At 40.4% G+C, this 19740-nt stretch overlaps 1 protein-coding gene across 11 annotated transcripts in view; it reads right to left on the bottom strand.

Moving 5' to 3' along the window:
* Lrrc7 (leucine rich repeat containing 7) overlaps window positions 1–19740 on the bottom strand; it is a 505524-nt gene that overhangs the window by 121493 nt on the left and 364291 nt on the right. The window lies entirely within an intron of this gene.

Raw genomic sequence — 19740 nt, 5'->3', positions numbered from 1 at the left:
CAGATCCCCTGGAACCGGAGTTAAGGACAGTTAATGAGCCTCAATGTGGATTATGCCAGTTGAACCTGGGTCCTCTGGATGAGCAGTGCTTCCTTTAAGTGCTGAGCCAGCCCAAGTGGCATCAGCATTTGAAAGCCAAGGCACTACTGTTTTAAACACAGGCGTGTACCCTCACTGTGGTTCTTCACACACACTAAGTTCTTACTGTGTGTCTGAGTACCACATACAAAACGCCTGTGGGCACAGAGCATTGCAGAACTGTGATGCGATAGTTATAGTTCTAGTCTTTGAATTCCCATCTCTTCATTTCATCAGGCTGCTTGAATTTTCTCCCTCCCAGACTCTTCTGCTGAGAAACCTAGGTGATTATGGGTACATATAGATCTGAGAAGTGAAATACAAATTAGGTCTCTACTGACAAAAATCATACTGAAATTTATTTTAAAGCATTTCTTGGTACATATATAATTTCAGGATTCCGTAAAAGTAAAAGTAAATGTGCATATGAGTAACCTGTAGGTGCTTATTTTACATAAATAATTCAAATTCTGGATATGTATTACTGTAGAATGTAGAGCATCTTCAAACATTTTCAGAAATGTTTGATATTTTGATTTTGTAATAGTACTAATGAATGTTGCTTGACACACATCCTGTAGGGGCTAGTAAAAGTTGTTGTTTTTAAAAATTTAATTATTTTATTTATTTATATCCCAAATGTTGCCCCCTCTTGATGCCCCCAGAGTTCTTCACCCTATCCTCCTTCCCTCTCAGAGGGTATCCCTCCCCCCCCCCATCCCCTTTCCCTGGGGCATCAACTTTCTGTAGGATTAGGCTCTCCAACTGAGGCTAGACAAGACACTCAAGGAAGTGCTAGGGGCTTCTTTTTCTTTCTCTTTTTTCTTTCTTTCTCTCTCTCTCTCTCTCTCTCTCTCTCTCTCTCTCTCTCTCTCTCTCTCTCTCTCTCTCTCTCTCTCCAAATGACTTCATTTCCTCTGAATGCCCTGATCATTGGTGCTTAAATTGTTTTTCACTCTTTACCCTTTCAATTTTGTTGGGTAACATCTAAAATCTGCACCTCACAAAGGAAGATTACCTTCAGCTTAAGAAACTTTCTTCCACTTTTACTTAAACGTTTTATTTAACAACACACTTGCTTTATTACAAGCCCTTTGGCTCTCACAAGAGGCAAATGTTTTATTCATGAATTTCATAGTCCACATTTGAAACCCCGATACACAAAATTGGATGGCTGAAATTGTTCGGCACTTGATGAAAAGCCCACTTATGATTCTCTCAGTTGTGATGTACGACATGACTTGAGATTGTCTAACCTCTCCAGGTAATTTCTTTGGAGACAGAAAGGTCACCTCCATAGGGTCTGTGCCTGTTTCAAGGTTACATTAATTTTATTCTTCTCTGTTTTATTTCAGAATCAATTCCACTAACATGCTCATAAAAATTTAATGCTTTGTTTTAATTCATCCACTCACAGTAATATATAGGAAAAAAATGATGTTATATTTCAGTAATTGTTTTTTTTTTTTTTTTTTTTAATATTTTTATTACATATTTTCCTCAATTACATTTCCAATACTATCCCAAAAGTCCCCCATAGCGCCCCCCACTTCCCTACCCACCCATTCCCATTCTTTTGGCCCTGGCATTCCCCTATATTGGGGCATATAAAGTTTGCAAGTCCAATGGGCCTCTCTTCCCATTGATGGCCGACTAGGCCATCTTTCGATACATATGCAGCTATAGACAAGAGCTCCAGGGTTCTGGTTAGTACATCATGTTGTTCCAACAATAGGGTTGCAGATCCCTTTAGCTCCTTGGGTACTTTCTCTAGCTTCTCCATTGGGAGCCCTGTGATACATCCAATAGCTGACTGTGAACATCCACTCCTGTGTTTGCTAGGCCCCGGCATCGTCTCACAAGAGACAGCTATATTTGGGTCCTTTCAGCAAGATCTTACTAGTGTATGCAATGGTGTCAGCGTTTAGAAGCTGATTATGGGACGGATCCCTGGATACAGCAGTCTCTAAATGGTCCATCCTTTCATCACAGCTACGAACTTTGTCTCTGTAACTCCTTCCCTGGGTGTTTTGTTCCCAATTCTAAGAAGGTGCACAATGTCCACACTTTGGTCTTCATTCTTCTTGAGTTTCATGCGTTTATCAAATTGTATCTTATATCTTGGGTATCCTAAGTTTTGGGCTAATATCCACTTATCAATGAATACATATTGTGTGAGATCTTTTGTGAGTGTGTTACTTCACTCAAGATGATGCCCTCCAGGTCCATCCATTTGGCTAGGAATTTCATAAATTCATTCTTTTTAATAGCTGAGTAGTACTCCATTGTGTAAATGTACCATAATTTCTGTATCCATTCCTCTGTTGAGGGACATCTGGGTTCTTTCCAGCTTCTGGCTATTATAAATAGGGCTGCTATGAACATAGTGGAGCATGTGTCCTTTTTACCGGTTGGGACATCTTCTGGATATATGCCCAGGAGAGGTATTGCTGGATCCTCCGGTAGTACTATGTCCAATTTTCTGAGGAACCGCCAGACTGATTTCCAGAGTGGTTGTACAAGCTTGCAATCCCACCAACAATGGAGGAGTGTTCCACTTTCTCCACATCCTCGCCAGCATCTGCTGTCACCTGAATTTTTGATCTTAGCCATTCTGACTGGTGTGAGGTGGAATCTCAGGGTTGTTTTGATTTGCATTTCCCTGATGATTAAGGATGTTGAACATTTTTTCAGGTGCTTCTCTGCCATTCGGTATTCCTCAGGTGAGAATTCTTTGTTCAGTTCTGAGCCCCATTTTTTAATGGGGTTATTTGACTTTCTGGAGTCCACCTTCTTGAGTTCTTTATATATATTGGATATTAGTCCCTTATCTGATTTAGGATAGGTGAAGATCCTTTCCCAATCTGTTGGTGGTTTTTTTGTCTTATTGGTGGTGTCTTTAGCCTTGCAGAAGCTTTGTAGTTTCATGAGGTCCCACTTGTCAATTCTCGATCTTACAGCACAAGCCATTACTGTTCGATTCAGGAATTTTTCCCCTGTGCCCATATCTTCAAGGCTTTTCCCCACTTTCTCCTCTATAAGTTTCAGTGTCTCTGGTTTTATGTGAAGTTCCTTGATCCACTTAGACTTGACCTTAGTACAAGGAGATAGGAATGGATCGATTCGCATTCTTCTACATGTTAACAACCAGTTGTGCCAGCACCATTTGTTGAAAATGCTGTCTTTCTTCCACTGGATGTTTTTAGCTCCCTTGTCGAAGATCAAGTGACCATAGGTGTGTGGATTCATTTCTGGGTCTTCAATTCTATTCCATTGGTCTATTTGTCTGTCACTATACCAGTACCATGCAGTTTTTATCACAATTGCTCTGTAGTAGAGCTTTAGGTCCGGCATGGTGATTCCACCAGAGGTTCTTTTATCCTTGAGGAGAGTTTTTGCTATCCTAGGTTTTTTGTTATTCCAGATGAATTTGCAGATTGCACTTTCTAATTCGTTGAAGAATTGATTTGGAATTTTGATGGGGATTGCATTGAATCTGTAGATTGCTTTTGGCAAGATAGCCATTTTTACAATGTTGATCCTGCCAATCCATGAGCATGGGAGATCTTTCCATCTTCTGAGATCTTCTATAATTTCTTTCTTCAGAGACTTGAAGTTTTTATTATACAGATCTTTCACTTCCTTAGTTAGAGTCACGCCAAGATATTTTATATTATTTGTGACTATTGAGAAGGGTGTTGTTTCCCTAATTTCTTTCTCAGCCTGTTTATTCTTTGTGTAGAGAAAGGCCATTGATTTGTTTGAGTTAATTTTATATCCAGCTACTTCACCGAAGCTGTTTATCAGGCTTAGGAGTTCTCTGGTGGAATTTTTAGGGTCACTTATATATACTATCATATCATCTGCAAAAAGTGATATTTTGACTTCATCTTTTCCAATTTGTATCCCTTTGATCTCCTTTTGTTGTCGAATTGCTCTGGCTAGGACTTCAAGTACAATGTTGAATAGGTATGGAGAAAGTGGACAGCCTTGTCTAGTCCCTGATTTTAGAGGGATTGCTTCAAGCTTCTGACCATTTACTTTGATGTTGGCTACTGGTTTGCTGTAGATTGCTTTTATCATGTTTAGGTATGGGCCTTGAATTCCTGATCTTTCCAAGACTTTTATCATGAATGGGTGTTGGATCTTGTCAAATGCTTTTTCCGCATCTAAGGAGATGACCATGTGGTTTTTGTCTTTGAGTTTGTTTATATACTGGATTACGTTGATGGATTTCCGTATATTGAACCATCCCTGCATCCCTGGGATGAAACCTACTTGGTCAGGATGGATGATTGTTTTGATGTGTTCTTGGATTCGGTTAGCAAGAACTTTATTGAGGATTTTTGCATCAATATTCATAAGGGATATTGGTCTGAAGTTTTCTATCTTTGTTGGGTCTTTTTGTGGTTTAGGTATCAGAGTAATTGTGGCTTCATAGAATGAGTTGGGTAGAGTACCTTCTGTTTCTATTTTGTGGAATAGTTTGTGAAGAACTGGGATTAGATCTTCTTTGAAGGTCTGATAGAACTCTGCACTAAACCCATCTGGTCCTGGGCTTTTTTTAGTTGGGAGACTATTAATGACTGCTTCTATTTCTTTGGGGGATATAGGGCTGTTTAGATCATTAACCTGATCTTGATTCAGCTTTGGTACCTGGTATCTGTCTAGGAACTTGTCCATTTCATCCAGGTTCTCCAGTTTTGTTGAGTATAGCCTTTGGTAGAAGGATCTGATGGTGTTTTGGATTTCTTCAGGATCTGTTGTTATGTCTCCTTTTTCATTTCTGATTTTGTTAATTAGGATGCTTTCCCTGTGCCCTCTAGTGAGTCTGGCTAAGGGTTTATCTATCTTGTTGATTTTCTCAAAGAACCAGCTCCTTGATTGGTTGATTCTTTGAATAGTTTTTCTTGTTTCCACTTGGTTGATTTCACCCCTGAGTTTGATTATTTCCTGCCGTCTACTCCTCTTGGGTGAATTTGCTTCCTTTTGTTCTAGTGCTTTTAGGTGTGTTGTCAAGCTGCTAATGTGTGCTCTCTCTAGTTTCCTTTTGGAGGCACTCAGAGCTATGAGTTTTCCTCTTAAAAATGCTTTCATTGCGTCCCATAAGTTTGGGTACATTGTGGCTTCATTTTCATTGAACTCTAAAAAGTCCTTAATTTCTTTCTTTATTCCTTCCTTGACCAAGGTATCATTGAGAAGGGTGTTGTTCAGTTTCCACGTGAAGGTTGGCTTTCTATTATTTATTTTGTTATTGAAGATCAGCCTTAGTCCATGGTGATCTGATAGGATGCATGGGACAATTTCAATATTTTTATATCTGTTGAGGCCTGTTTTGTGACCAATTATGTGGTCAATTTTGGAGAAGGTACCATGAGGTGCTGAGAAGAAGGTATATCCTTTTGTTTTAGGATAGAATGTTCTGTAGATATCTGCCAGATCCATTTGATTCATAATTTCTGTTAGTTTCACTGTGTCCCTGTTTAGTTTCTGTTTCCATGATCTGTCCATTGGTGAAAGTGGTGTGTTGAAGTCTCCCACTATTATTGTATGAGGTGCAATGTGTGCTTTGAGCTTTACTAAAGTTTCTTTAATGAATGTGGCTGCCTTTGTATTTGGAGCATAGATATTCAGGATTGATAGTTCCTCTTGGAGGATTTTACCTTTGATGAGTATGAAGTGTCCCTCCCTGTCTTTTTTAATGACTTTGGGTTGGAAGTCAATCTTATCAGATATTAGAATGGCTACTCCAGCTTGTTTCTTCATGCCATTTGCTTGGAAAATTGTTTTCCAGCCTTTCATTCTGAGGTAGTGTCTATCCTTTTCTCTGAGATGAGTTTCCTGTAAGCAGCAAAATGTTGGGTCTTGTTTGTGTAGCCAGTTTGTTAGTCTATGTCTTTTTATCGGGGAGTTGAGTCCATTGATATTAAGAGATATTAAGGAAAAGTAATTGTTGTTTCCTGTTATTTTTGATGTTAAAGTTGGCATTTTGTTCTTGTGGCTGTCTTCTTTTAGGTTTGTTGAGGGATTACCTTCTTGTTGTTTCTAGGGCGTGGTTCCTGTCCTTGTATTGGTTTTTTTCTGTTATTATCCTTTGAAGGGCTGGATTCGTGGAGAGATAATGTGTGAATTTGGTTTTGTCGTGGAATACTTTGGTTTCTCCATCTATGTTAATTGAGAGTTTGGCTGGGTATAGTAGCCTGGGCTGGAATTTGTGTTCTTTTAGTGTCTGTATAACATCCGTCCAGGATCTTCTGGCTTTCATAGTCTCTGGTGAAAAATCTGGTGTAATTCTGATAGGCTTGCCTTTATATGTTACTTGGCCTTTTTCTCTTACTGCTTTTAGTATTCTATCTTTATTTAGAGCATTTGTTGCTCTGATTATTATGTGTCGGGAGGTATTTCTTTTCTGGTCCAGTCTATTTGGAGTTCTGTAGGCTTCTTGTATGTTCATGGGCATCTCTTTCTTTAGATTTGGGAAGTTTTCTTCTATAATTTTGTTGAAGATGTTTGCTGGTCCTTTGAGTTGAAAATCTTCATTCTCATCCACTCCTATTATCCGTAGGTTTGGTCTTCTCATTATGTCCTGTATTTCTTGGATGTTTTGAGTTAGGATCTTTTTGCATTTTACATTTTCCTTGATTGTTGTGCCGATGTTCTCTATGGAATCTTCTGCACCTGAGATTCTCTCTTCCATCTCTTGTATTCTGTTGCTGATGCTCGTATCTATGGTTCCAGATTTCTTTCCTAGGGTTTCTATCTCCAGTGTTGCCTCATTTTGGGTTTTCTTTATTGTGTCTACTTCCCTTTTTAGGTCTAGTATGGTTTTGTTCATTTCCATCATCTGTTTGGATGTGTTTTCCTGTTTTTCTGTAAGGACTTCTACCTGTTTGATTATGTTATCATGTTTTTCTTTAAGGATTTGTAACTCTTTAGCAGTGTTCTCCTGCAATTCTTTAAGGGATTTTTGTGCTTCCTCTTTATTGTCTTCTGCCTTTTTATCAGTGTTCTCCTGCATTTCTTTAAGTGTGTTATTAAAGTCCTTCTTGAAGTCCTCTATCATCATCAGGAGATATGCTTTTAAATCCGTGTCTAGCTTTTCCGGTGTGTTGGGGTGCCCTGGACTGGGCGAAGTGGGGGTGCTGGGTTCTGATGATGGTGAGTGGTCTTGGTTCCTGTTAGTAAGATTATTACGTTTACCTTTCGCCATCTGGTAATCTCTGGGGTTAGTTGTTATCGTTGTCACTATTTAAAGATTGGAGCAGAAGCTGTGTTCCACTCACCAGCAGTCTCTAAATCCTGCGGCGGGGGTCGTGGGTAGCTGACGGTACCCGGTGCTGGTCCAGCCGGAAGAGGCCTGTGGTCCTACTCAGGCCGTTTTTCTGCTTCCCTAACTAATGCAGTCTCTGGTCCCGCGTGCAATTGGATTGGAGCAGAAGCTGTGTTCCACTCTCCAGAAGTCTTAAGATCCTGTGGTGGGTGTTGTGGGTAGCTGGTGAGTGTCAGCTGACCCTGCGCCCCAGCTGCCCAGGTGCTTTTCTGACCGGAAGAGGGTTGTGGCCCTATGTAGGCCGGATTTCTCTCTCCCCAACCAGAGCAGTCTCAGGTCCCGCGTGATTGGACTGGAGCAGAAGCTGTGTTCCACTCACCAGCAGTCCCAAAATCCTGCGGCAGGGGTCTTGGGTAGCTGGCGGGTGTCAGGCAACCCTGCGCTCCCGCTACCCTGGCGCTGATCCGGCCGGGTGAGGCCTGTAGCCCTACTCAGGCCGGTTACTGCTTCCCTAACTAATGCAGTCTCAGGTCCCGCGCAATTGGATTGGAGCAGAAGCTGTGTTCCACTCACCAGCAGTCCCAAAATCCTGCGGCGGGGGTCGTGGGTAGCTGGCGGGTGTCAGGCAACCCTGCGCTCCCGCTACCCCGGCGCTGATCGGGCCGGATGAGGCCTGTGGTCCTACTCAGGCCGGTTTCTGCTTCCCTAACTAATGCAGTCTCAGGTCCAGCGCAATTGGATTGGAGCAGAAGCTGTGTTCCACTCACCAGCAGTCCCAAAATCCTGCGGCGGGGGTCGTGGGTAGCTGGCGGGTGTCAGGCAACCCTGCGCTCCTGCTACCCTGGCGCTGATCCGGCCGGGTGAGGCCTGTGGCCCTACTCAGGCCGGTTTCTGCTTCCCTAACTAATGCAGTCTCAATATTTCAGTAATTGTTGAGTGAACAAATAGGTATTCTAGTGGCAATCAAGAAAGGCATTGCTGAGAAAATGTAATTGATTCATAATTAATTAAAATACTTTAATCCATAAGCTCTTATGAATATTTTAATATCTATGAGTTTTATAAATCCATTTAAATAATCAGATGAGTATATTGATGGAATAAGGGAAAAGACGACATGAAGCGGGGAAGGAAAGCAAGTATGTGAAATGGTAAAGTCAGCATAGCAAGGGATATAAAGATTTTGGAAATCTGGCCAGTTCTCAAAGAGTGGCAGTTAGAAGAATCTCACTTAGAGTCTTATGTGCCCAGAAGGAAGCAGTGAATAAACCTGGGAATTTAAGTCAAGAATGAGCTTGGTATTCACTGTGACTCCATTCACTCAAGGGCTATCTCCTCTACATAAGAGGATGTGACAGCACCCAAGAACACAGTCAGATAGTGGTAGGGTTGTCCTGTGTCTGATTCTTTGAATGCTCTTTTCTATAGATGCCAGCATGTCATGCATGAATGACAAAATTTTGCTTCTTATAATGCCCAAGTGCTAAGATGTCCTCAACAAGGTGAATGTATGCAGTCCTTCTGGGGGTAGTTCTAGAGCAGAAATGGTTAAGGTGACCCACATGGTCCAGAGTGGGGAAGAATGGCTGCCACAGATATTCATCTTTAAACATAGTAGAGTTGTTATAAGGAAGCAGGGATGGTTTAATCTAATTCCACATTTGGACTAGAAATAATTATCACAGTCACAGGGACAGAATAAAAGTCTACACCAGTGGGCAGGTAATATTTCCAGTTACGTGTTTCCAAAGGCAAAAATCTAATCCTCTTTCAGTGGCTCTTCTATCAAATAAACATGTAACTACCTAGGAAAGCATAAATGATAATTAACAACAAAAGCTAACATTCACTATAGTAAGACACTTTGAAAGTTCTTATTTGTTTTTGTTTGTTTGTTTGTTTGTTTTGTTTTTTTTAGGTGAGCTTCATCAAGGCCAGGCTGGCATCAAACTCACTGGGGAGCCAAGGATGATTTTTAATTTCTGACCCTCTGAGCATGTGCCACCATACTTAATTTATATGATGCTGGGGACCAAACCAAGGTTTTGTGCATGTTGGGAGAACTCTAACAACACAGCCCAAGCCCCATCAAGGTGCTTTTCCACAGATTATTTTCTCTAGCACATTTTAACCCGTCATTGAGAGAGTTGTCATCATGGATAGGCAGTAGCAGTAACATTGAAGAGCTGGGCTTGGGGACAGGCAGATCCAAACCGTCCTTTTCTTGCCTCAGGTTCTTCCTCAGTTCTAGGTGATGACAGGTGCACCACCCACATGGGGAGACTTCTGAGAGTTTTTGCTTAAGTCCAATTCTATTGTTACAGCAAAATACCCAGGGACTGGTATTTTATTAAGTAAAGAGATTTATTAAGTCCCCAATTTGGTTGGCTATGGCCTCCATTTCATCAACATCTCTCTGGCTGCATTACAACAAAGCAGAGGATAGCAAAAGAACTAACTGTTGCATGAAGAAAGAGAAAACACAAGCTAGCTCTCTCTACAGCAGCTTGTTCTCCTGGGACTAGCTATTCACCCTGTAAGGACTACATTAATTTCTGTTAAGGTCAAGACCTTCAATGTCTTAATTATCTCCAGTCAGGCTCTATCTCTTAAAGGTTCAGTCATCTTTTGGCACTGTCATACCTAGACTAAGCTCCTGAAAAATGAACCTTTCAGGAAAATGGCTTCCAATGTTCAAAACACTTAGTGTTCAGTATTTGGTGAGTTAGCTTTAATATTCATTTCACAGAGTCCCGTGCCAAAAGAAATCATATGAGGAAGGCTAGCCTGATCTTAAAGCTATATGAACTATGGTGACTAAGTTTAGGAGCAGGGGATCATCTTGGGGAAAGTGACAGGTGGTTCACATGTACGTGGTGTTTTTCAGGTGAACCTCTTAGTAGGAAGAGGTCAGATGCCAGAATTTGGTTTTGACTTCTTAGACAAATTCCCTCAAGGAATTTATTAATGTGCTGTTATATTCCAGAGCAGGGAACTAATAATGCAGAGCAGTCCTCCTGGGAGTTATGTTCTGGTAGTTCACATTTCCTGGCTTGGTCAAGGTATGCGATTCTGGTTTCAGACACATCACTTTATAGCACTACCATCCATTTAGACCTCAAATTAATTGAGCTTGCCAGACTCTAAATATAAGAATGAAAATTATGTAACAAATATATTCTCATCTCATAGCATGAACTGGTTTTACTTTCTCTAAGTACATTTACATCTTCCAGCCTCTAAGTTCACTGCTGTCAGGAGTTATGTCAATGTGCTCACTCCTGTTTGTAGTCTTACACGACCCAGTAACTACAAGTCTCAGATTATATAGAATATGTTACATTGCCCTGTGTTTACTCTGTGTCCTCTCCCTGTAGCCTGTAGGCATGAGGAGCCCCACTTTCTGCATTTTTCATGCTTACTTCTGCCATCTACTTAAGCCTGTTTGCTGATCTCTGGCTGGCACAGACTTCTTTCCTGCTGTTGGTATTTGAACAACAGCACTTAGCTTGGAATACTGAGATGCTGGAAGCCCTGATCTGAACTTCCTTGTCCCTTTTGTTTTCTGTTCCTCCCAAAGCAACTGTTTCATGGAAATGCCTCTTGAAGGCCCATCTGAGTTGAACAAAAGAGCAACCCATGCCCATAATTGATAGTTTTCTCAAATCCTTGTCAGTCACTCTCTTAAGATATCACCCAGACTGTGATCTCAATGATCAGTATCACTCCTGCAGTCTGAACTGTGTGCAGTCTTGACACCATTTGTTGACCACCCCTCCTTGTATGTTTGTTTCACTTAGCCCAGCATCCTAGAAGACCCATTCAGCAATTACCAGTGTGACTTTTCACTGACTGCCTTTATTCTCTATTGGCCCCTCCCCTTCCTTCCCAAGCATAAATGTATTATTAATAGTTTCTCAGCATATTATTTAGCAAACTCTTGGCATAGTCTTGAGCTTAGCATGGGTTCAACAGGACTTTCTGCCTTTTCTGCAACTGTACCAAGATTTTTTGGAGAAAGCTACAATTTGGCTTTGACCTCCCTTTATATTCCTGACAAATGCCTTAAGAGGGGGGTTAGATGCTTGCTATTCAACGTCTGTCTTCCAAAAAATTGTTTTGCACTCTAGAGATGATTTTTTTTTTACCCATGTCCAAAGTGTCCTCTTTTTAGTTTCTCTCCACCTTCTCTAGAGCTCCCTGAAGTAGTGTCCGTCCAAGTAGACTGACTCTAGCTATTTGAAATTCGAACAGTAGGCTCTTATGTGTATGGTTACAAGTATTAGCAGATAATGTTTTAAAGACAGTTAGCCGAGACTTCATTTCTCTTGTTGCACAGATTTCTTCTTTATTTTATTTCTCTGGTGCCAAGGGATTTAATAGCTCACACCTTTAGTCCATACTACTTGGCTAAGAGTACAGAGTATGAACTTGACTAAAACTAAGACAAAACCAAAACAGCAACAACAAACCATTTATCCTTTGCCTACCAAACCCAGCAATAACAAACCCCCAGATATTCTCTCTCCCTCCTCCCAATCACATTCCTTTGCCATAAAGTCATTCACTTAGGGCCTAATTGAAGTTGAGTTGGGTGCACATTTAGTTTAAATTTAGTGCCCCACATTTATGTATTTTCAGTAAGTTTTCTGATTCTCATTCACTACATCTGGCTCTCCCAAATTTGTATGACTTTCTTACCTGTCTTTTGGGCTTTTGATCTCTTCTAGTCTCTACAGACTCCAGTCTCCAATGCATGCACAGTTTCAGCCTGCCTTCCACCGCCCAAGTCTCTTTATCTCCTATCTGTGGACAGTCTCATCATGCCTCTCCCCAGGTCCCTTGATCTTCTATCTGTGGATAGTCTCAGGATGCCTCTCCCTAGGTTCCTTATAGAAGTAGCCATGTTCTAGTTTTATTCATCACTATTTCTGCTGCCCATTCTATTTATGTTCTCCCACCTGCTATTCTTCACAAGAACATGGCAGAAGTATCTTGCCTGCTCAGCCTGAGCCTCCATCACTCTTAAACCTGCTCTGATGCAGCATGGAAATGGACTTATGGAGTCTCTGTGCCCTCCATAATGAAGCTGGACCCTAGAAAATATCTGCATATGTCAGATTTGATGCCTACAAAAGACAAAAAGAGCATAAAGGAAAAATAAAACAAAGTAACAAAAGTTACACACAAGACATTTATGAGTAATTGATTAAAGAAAACCTTATGGTTGTACTTTCAAGATAGAAAGTTTGTAATAGTCAGGGCAATGAATTGTTCTAGAATCTTCAGGTGATGTAGATGCACATTAATGGAAATTGTATTTGGATCAAGCTATATGGCTCTTTGTAATAGACTAGTTTTCTTCATCTCAACATTTGAAGTGTTGAAAACATTTAGATATACTTTATTTGCAATTCCATCATCATACATCCCTAAGAGCTAAACTTCAAAAATATAGAAACTTTTATTTCTTCTCCACCAGAGAAATACTTTTTTTCCAACAAATGAAAAAAACGAATAAGTTATTTTCTTATTGGCAAGCCCATAAATAGTCTCCACCCTATTTTAGCAGTGAGGTATACACTGGCAGTTATAAGCTCTGGAACAAGGCATGCCCCTCTGAATCCCTGTAACTAATTATATGCCTGTTACAAGAATACTGGCAGTGACTCCTGAAGGTCATGAAGATGAACTGAGAAAACAAGATACCTATGAACTGTGAGACAATCCTGCTCAATGAGCACTGATTAACTCAGAACTGGAATTCTTTTCAAGTCAGCAGTCAGTAGCAGGCACATAAGGATTTTTGTTCTATTAAACTTTATGAATCTTGCCCAACTACTGGGAGAGAAAACCTCAGTAGAATTTTGCCACCAATCTACTGATTGGTGAGCATCTCACTGTGTGAAAGCGGGAAACAATACATGTTCCTGCATTATATATTTTTTTGCCTCAGGATAGATAGGTAGGACAGATTAATGAAGACAGATGTATCTGGACTCAGAGATTGTGGCAAATGTTGTAATAATTAGTGCCAAAGGAAATGCTAAATGAGTTGACTGAATACTCTCAGTCTCTCTAGCTAAGCACTTCATCATAGATATAGAAAGAGAAGCATGTGCTTCTCTGCATGGTCTAAACATACAGAACATGTATAGTTGCTTCTTTCATAGTATTAGACTTACTTTCCTCTGCATGAATTTTCTTATGGGAATAAAACCAATTAAGGCAAAAAGGCAACCAATAGATTGGAAAAAGATCTTTACCAATCCTAAATCATAGAGGGCTAATATTATACACACACGCACACGTACACACACACATATACAGAACTCAAAAAGTTGGACTCCAGAAAACCAAATAACCCTATTAAAAATGGGGTACAGAGCTAAACAAAGAATTCTCAACTGAGCAATACCAAATGGCTGAGAAGCACCTAAAGAAATGTTCAACATCTTTATTCATCAGAGAAATGCAAATCAAAACAACCCTGAGATTCTACCTCACACCAGTCAGAATGGCCAAGATAAAAAATTCAGGTGACAGCAGATGCTGGCAAGGATGTGGAGAAAGAGGAACACTCCTCCATTGCTGGTGGGATTGCAAGCTTGTACAACCACTCTGGAAACCAGTTTGGCAGTTCCTCAGAAAATTGGACATAGTAGTACCAAAGATCCAGCCATACAATTCCTGGGCATATACCCAGAAGATGTTCCAACTTGTAATAAGGACACATGCTCCACTATGTTCATAGCAGCCTTATTTATAATAGCCAGAAGCTGGAAAGAATCCAGATGTCCCTCAGCAGAGAAATGGATACAGAAAATGTGGTACATTTACACACTGGAGTACTACTCAGCAATTAAAAACAACGAATTTATGAAATTCTTAGGCAAATGGATGGATCTGGAGGATATCATCCTAAGTGAGATAACCCAATCACAAAAGAACACACATTATATGTCGTCATGAATAAGAGGTTAATAGCCCAGAAACTTAGAATACCCAAGATACAATTTTCAAAACACCTGAAACTCAAGAAGAAGGAAGACCAAAGTGTAGATACTTCTTTCCTTCTTAGAATGGAGAACGAAATACCCATGGAAGGAGTTACAGAGACAAAGTTTGGAACTGAGACTGAAGGAAAGACCATCCAGAGACTGCTCCACCCAGGGATCCATCCCATAAACAACCACCATCCCAGACACTATTGCATATGCCAACAAGATTTTGCTGACAGGACCCTGATATAGCTATCTTGTGTAAGGCTATGCCAGTGCCTGGCAAATACTGAAGTGGATGCTCACAGTCAGCTATTGGATGGATCACAGGGTCCCCAATGAAGGAGCTAGAGAAAATACCCAAGGAGCTGAAGGAGTCTGCAGCCCTATAGGAAGAACAACAATATGAACTAACCAGTACCCCCAAGTGCTTGTGTCTCTAGCTGCACATGTAGCAGAGGATGGCCTATTTGGCCATCAATGGGAGGAGAGGCCTTTCATCTTGTGAAGATTCTATGCCCCAGTATAGGGGAATGCCAGGGCCAGGAAGTGGGAGTGGGTGGGTTGGGGAGCAGGGGGAGGAGGGATGTGGTAGGGTATAGGGTATTTTTGGAGAGGAAACTAGGAAAACATTTGAAATGTAAATGAAGAAAATATCTAATGAAAAAAGAAATACTCTGAACTCACATACACACAAAAAGAATGTTTTAAAACTTGGTTTTAGAAACAATTGAATGAAATGTTTGGCAGGTATATTAAGGTCACTACAGTTTTACATTAGTGAACCTAAACTATCTCCATGGTGCTACATTGACATGTCTACTAATCCCTGTTTGAGGGCTAATTAGTGCTGTGTGATTAATAACATTATAATTTTATTTGTATAATCGACAAGGATCAAGGTTTTATAATTCAAATTCAAAATTACATGCTCAATTCTTTTGATTATAATAATTTTGCTTTGTTTCGTCAAAATTTTATATCACAAATGAGCAAAGAGTCAGGTGTTAACTTCAATCTATTATAATTACAAACACATCAGTTTTGTTAGTCCAATTTATATTTCATCAGCTTCAAATCATACATATTCTTGCCCACATAATTTTTTTAATATTTATAATTCTGGAACTCTTGAAAAGCTATCCTCACATATTTTCACCTCACCTAGCTTTCTGCTCTCATTTATATACAGCAGGAAGTCCTTGTGCCATGCCAAGACCTCTGTATAAAGTGCTGCTACTTTTTTGTTGAACTAAGTTCCATTCATACTTCAGATTTCAGTTCAAGATCACTTCTGCAGGGCACCCTTTGTTTGCTAGAGCAAACTTTACTAGAAACTTCAGGACACGTTAGAGTTAGAGTCCTACAAGTCTGATCCTACTTGTTAAAGTGTGACATCCTCTCTAGATTATTATTACAAGTGGGACTAGAACACTTCTCTTTCCATGTTACCTTGTATTGTTAGAGCCTGAGAGAGGAATTAGTGTGGTCATGTGAACTACACCAGATATAAACATTTACTGAAAACTGTGCTCTGCCAAGTGGAAAATACAATAGAAAACAGAACAGGAGCAGGGAACTTTATCCATTCATCTAACAACTGCTAAATGAATGAATGAGTGGATGAACACTTAATGACACCTGACCTTTGGCATCACATAAGAACAAGTGCTAACTTGAGATTTGCTTCATCATGTTGTCCACAGAACTCTACAAGTAGTCAGTCAGTTGCTAATAAGAACCTACAGATTTCTGAGTGCAAAGGTGAGATAATCATAGATGTATGGGTTGCCTAGTAACAAATGAATATATATATATATATATATATATATATATATATATAAAGTTTATTACTCCAGTTATAACAAGCTAGGTTTTTCCTCCATATGTGAGCAGTATGCGATTATTTTTTCCAAGCTTTGTTTTACTCTTGTTTTATTTAGTGTGAGAAAGCTAGTAAAAGTTTACTAAAGATGCAAATTCTTATGGCTATCATATAAAAAATGTTGTCCATATTTTTTATTTTTTTCTTATAGCATATGCTTTGATGCTTTGGTCTATTTTCCCCTTTCATATGGAATTGTGAACAGACACTTGGGCAGGCTACTTTTGAATCAATCTTATATTTCTGCTTGTGCCAAGGTGGTGGATAAATGCCAAGTCAGCTCTATGGCTCCCTTGTTGGTGATCAATCACACCAAGGCACTTAATTTTTCTTTTATTACATGAAAATGAAATTAGAGCTTATGCTGTGGGAAGGCACCATGCGTTATTCCTCGGCTGGTTCTTGTTAAACTCATTGTGGACCTTCCATATGTGTTTCTCAATCCTCTCCCCTTGATTCTGCCAATATCATGATCAACATGCCCTCTATTCTCCATATATATTAAATATAACTAATTTTTCAAGGCCCAGAAAGTCTTGTTCTGTTGGGAACAAAATAAAAAGGGGAGGGGTCCTGGGAGCCCCTGGGGAAGAATGGAAGGAAAAGAAAGGATGCCCATACCCCGCCAGAGTTTCCCTAATTCTCTGGTCAGTCAGGCGTGGGAGGGCTGCTATCTACCCTATCCACTCATCCCTGGGTGGGCATTCCTCTATCCCACGCTTCAGGGGGTGGTCAAGGGACAGCCCTGCCTGGGGACCCCCCCGGAGCTACTTTGCTAAAGCCACCAGGGTTGTGGGAGAGAGGGATGAGGGAAGAAGTTCCCAATACTGACCAGAGTGTGCAGTGGAACTTGAAGGAGCAGAGCAGAAACTCTATGGTTTAAGAGCTTTATTACAGAAATGCAGGGGAAAGAGAGAAGGTAGGAGAGAGAGAGAGAGAGAAAGAGAGAGAGAGAGAGAGAGAGAGAGAGAGAGAGAGAGAGAGAGAGAGAGAGAGAGAGAGAGAGAGGAGAGGAAAGAAGACAAAGAGAAAGGGAAGAGGAGAGAAGTGAGAGGTAAGAGGACAAAGGAATAAGAGAGTGTGGTGGGGGCTGAGCACCCCTTTTAATGGTCTTCACTGTTGTTAGGTAACTGGGGAGGAGTTTAGCCTGAAGGTCAGAAGCTTGGGCCATTGCTTACATGACCATGCTTCTCTTGTGGGGGCTGTGAGAGGTGGTACCTTAGGCAGGGGCTGGAGTTCCGGGAGCATGAGGGAAAACCTACTGTGTCATGTAGGTGAATTATGACCATCGGGGTTCAGACCTCAGCTCTACTGGAGACCAGCCTGCAATTCCCCACATTATTCCTTGAAGACTCTACCTTGAATGCTTTACTCATAATTCACCCTGTGAACACACCAATTTTAAGTATCCCAGCATCCACTGTGGTCAGTGCTCCGTCTATATCCTCAGGGGAAGTGAAACAATTAGGTGGTAGTCATATGCCTTTTTCCTAAGATGCTTACAGTAGCCTGTCTGTCCAGGAAATAACCTTTACCTAAAAGCAAGGTACTTCATACTTCTTTATAAGTCCTTCAGGACGGAGACAGTGTCTGGTTCATGGCAGGATTGAAAAAAAAACTGTTGACTGATTAATAGAGATTATTTTCATTCATAAAAACCTCAACAGCAAACAATAGGACAATGTGCCAGCTGGGTTTTCTGTATGCTAATAACATCAGCTAGGCAGACAAGAAGACTATTGCTTGTCACTGTTGACAACCAGATATTTTTATGCTGAGATATTGGATATGACTGAGAACGAATAGAGTTCTAACCCAGGATGTGATAAAGAGTTCTAACCTAGGGCAGCCTTATGATAAGGGCATGCTTATGTTTTGTTGGCTGTATATATTTCCCTAAATTGTGTTTCTGTTTTACCAACATTACATAAAAATGTTCACTAGGATGGGGAAGAACAGTTGTAAGCTAATGGCTATCTCAGCTATTCTAGCAGATGAGGTCATTACCTTCAGAAAGAAATACTGTCTTCAGAGTTAAAGAACCGAAGGACCAAGTCAACTGTGTGGCTATAGAAGAGAGTCCGGGGAAAGTCACAATCCCCATCTTGCTTCTGTATCCGAGTTGTGCAGCAAATACAGTAGAGAAGGGGATCTATTTCCTGGTACCCTTCCTGTATTTGGCAGAGTCTGATGTGTAATACATTGGGGAATAAAGAAGGGCTTCCTGACACCAGGGAACTTAGATTTCAAAGTTTTGTTGAATCATGGATCATAGTTATCAGTTATATTACATAATTAATGAAGTTGTAAATTTGTGTATTTTTTATTTTACACATTTTCTATTAGTTTTGCATAATTTCTGTGTCTTTAATCATATACGTAGGCCAACTCTGCTAGTGAGTCACAGATGTTATGTACAGCCAGGAACCTTTTCTGAATCCTGCATATCTCCTATATGTTTCCCATGTTTCAAAGGTATTCCAACTCCATGCTGACAAAACTGTCTTTCAGTTTGCTTTCCTCTCCAGCTGCATTTCTCTTACCTTTTACCCAGACTACAGCCAAAGTCACACTCTAGATTTCCCTACCTCCTCATGTTCTGAAATTCCCTTCGTTTCCTCCATTTTCACTTTGGTTCAAGTATCCTAGTGTTTCCAAAGCCACTATGATTTTCACAGATGTTTTTTGCCTGTTTCTATTGAAACAATAGGGATGATCACAACTTGAGACACCTATAGTGAGTAAGTAATGAACAGTTTTTGGTAAGACATCTTTCATATCAGAGTACAAGGTCTTGACCTTTAAAATAGGCTGCCACCCAGGGTTGAATGTTGGGTTCTTTCTTGGCATTAAAGACTCTGCTGCCCTGGCTGCAGTTCTTTCTCAACCATTCTCTTTTTATTCTATGAAAGGTGATCCTATCTGGCCCCACCTCACACAGTCTTCCCAGCTGCTTCACGTGTCTCACGGCTCTGCCTTCCCAGAGCTTTTAGGGCACTGTTTTTTTGTTTTGTTTTGTTTTTTTTGTTTTTTTTTTGTTTTTTTAGAACTTCCATGCCTTTTCCAATCAAAAGCCAGCTTTCAGATTTCCTATCTTATTTGTCTGAGTAGTTTTCTGTGAGCTGCCACACTGATTTGCATTCTTATTAAGCGTGGATTTCTAAAACGCCAAACTTGTGTTTAATTAATCTTTGGCCTTCAGTTCTTACAGAACAACTGCATAAACAAACATAGGGCAAATGCGTGCTGCATAGATAAACAGCAAGCTTACTCAAGGCACCAGAGGAATTTGTCTTCTATTGCTCCCCAAATCCCACCAATAGGACACAACCAAAATTAAACTGAAAGAATGAAGGGGAAGATGCTGCTGTCTGTAAACTGGGAAGACAAGCAAGAAGTTAGGAACTTAGAAGAGGAGCTGTAGATGCAATAAAGTAAATTTGAGTATCATAAAAATTTCAGTATCATCTACTTGTGACTTAATAAAAACCAAAAAGACTTTCTGG

Source organism: Mus caroli, unplaced genomic scaffold (genome assembly GCF_978045245.1).
Source record: "Mus caroli unplaced genomic scaffold, Mus_caroli_1 scaffold_3, whole genome shotgun sequence".
Taxonomy (NCBI): domain Eukaryota; kingdom Metazoa; phylum Chordata; class Mammalia; order Rodentia; family Muridae; genus Mus; species Mus caroli.
Note: the sequence above shows the minus strand (reverse complement) of the source record. Positions and strands in the feature narration are given on the sequence as shown.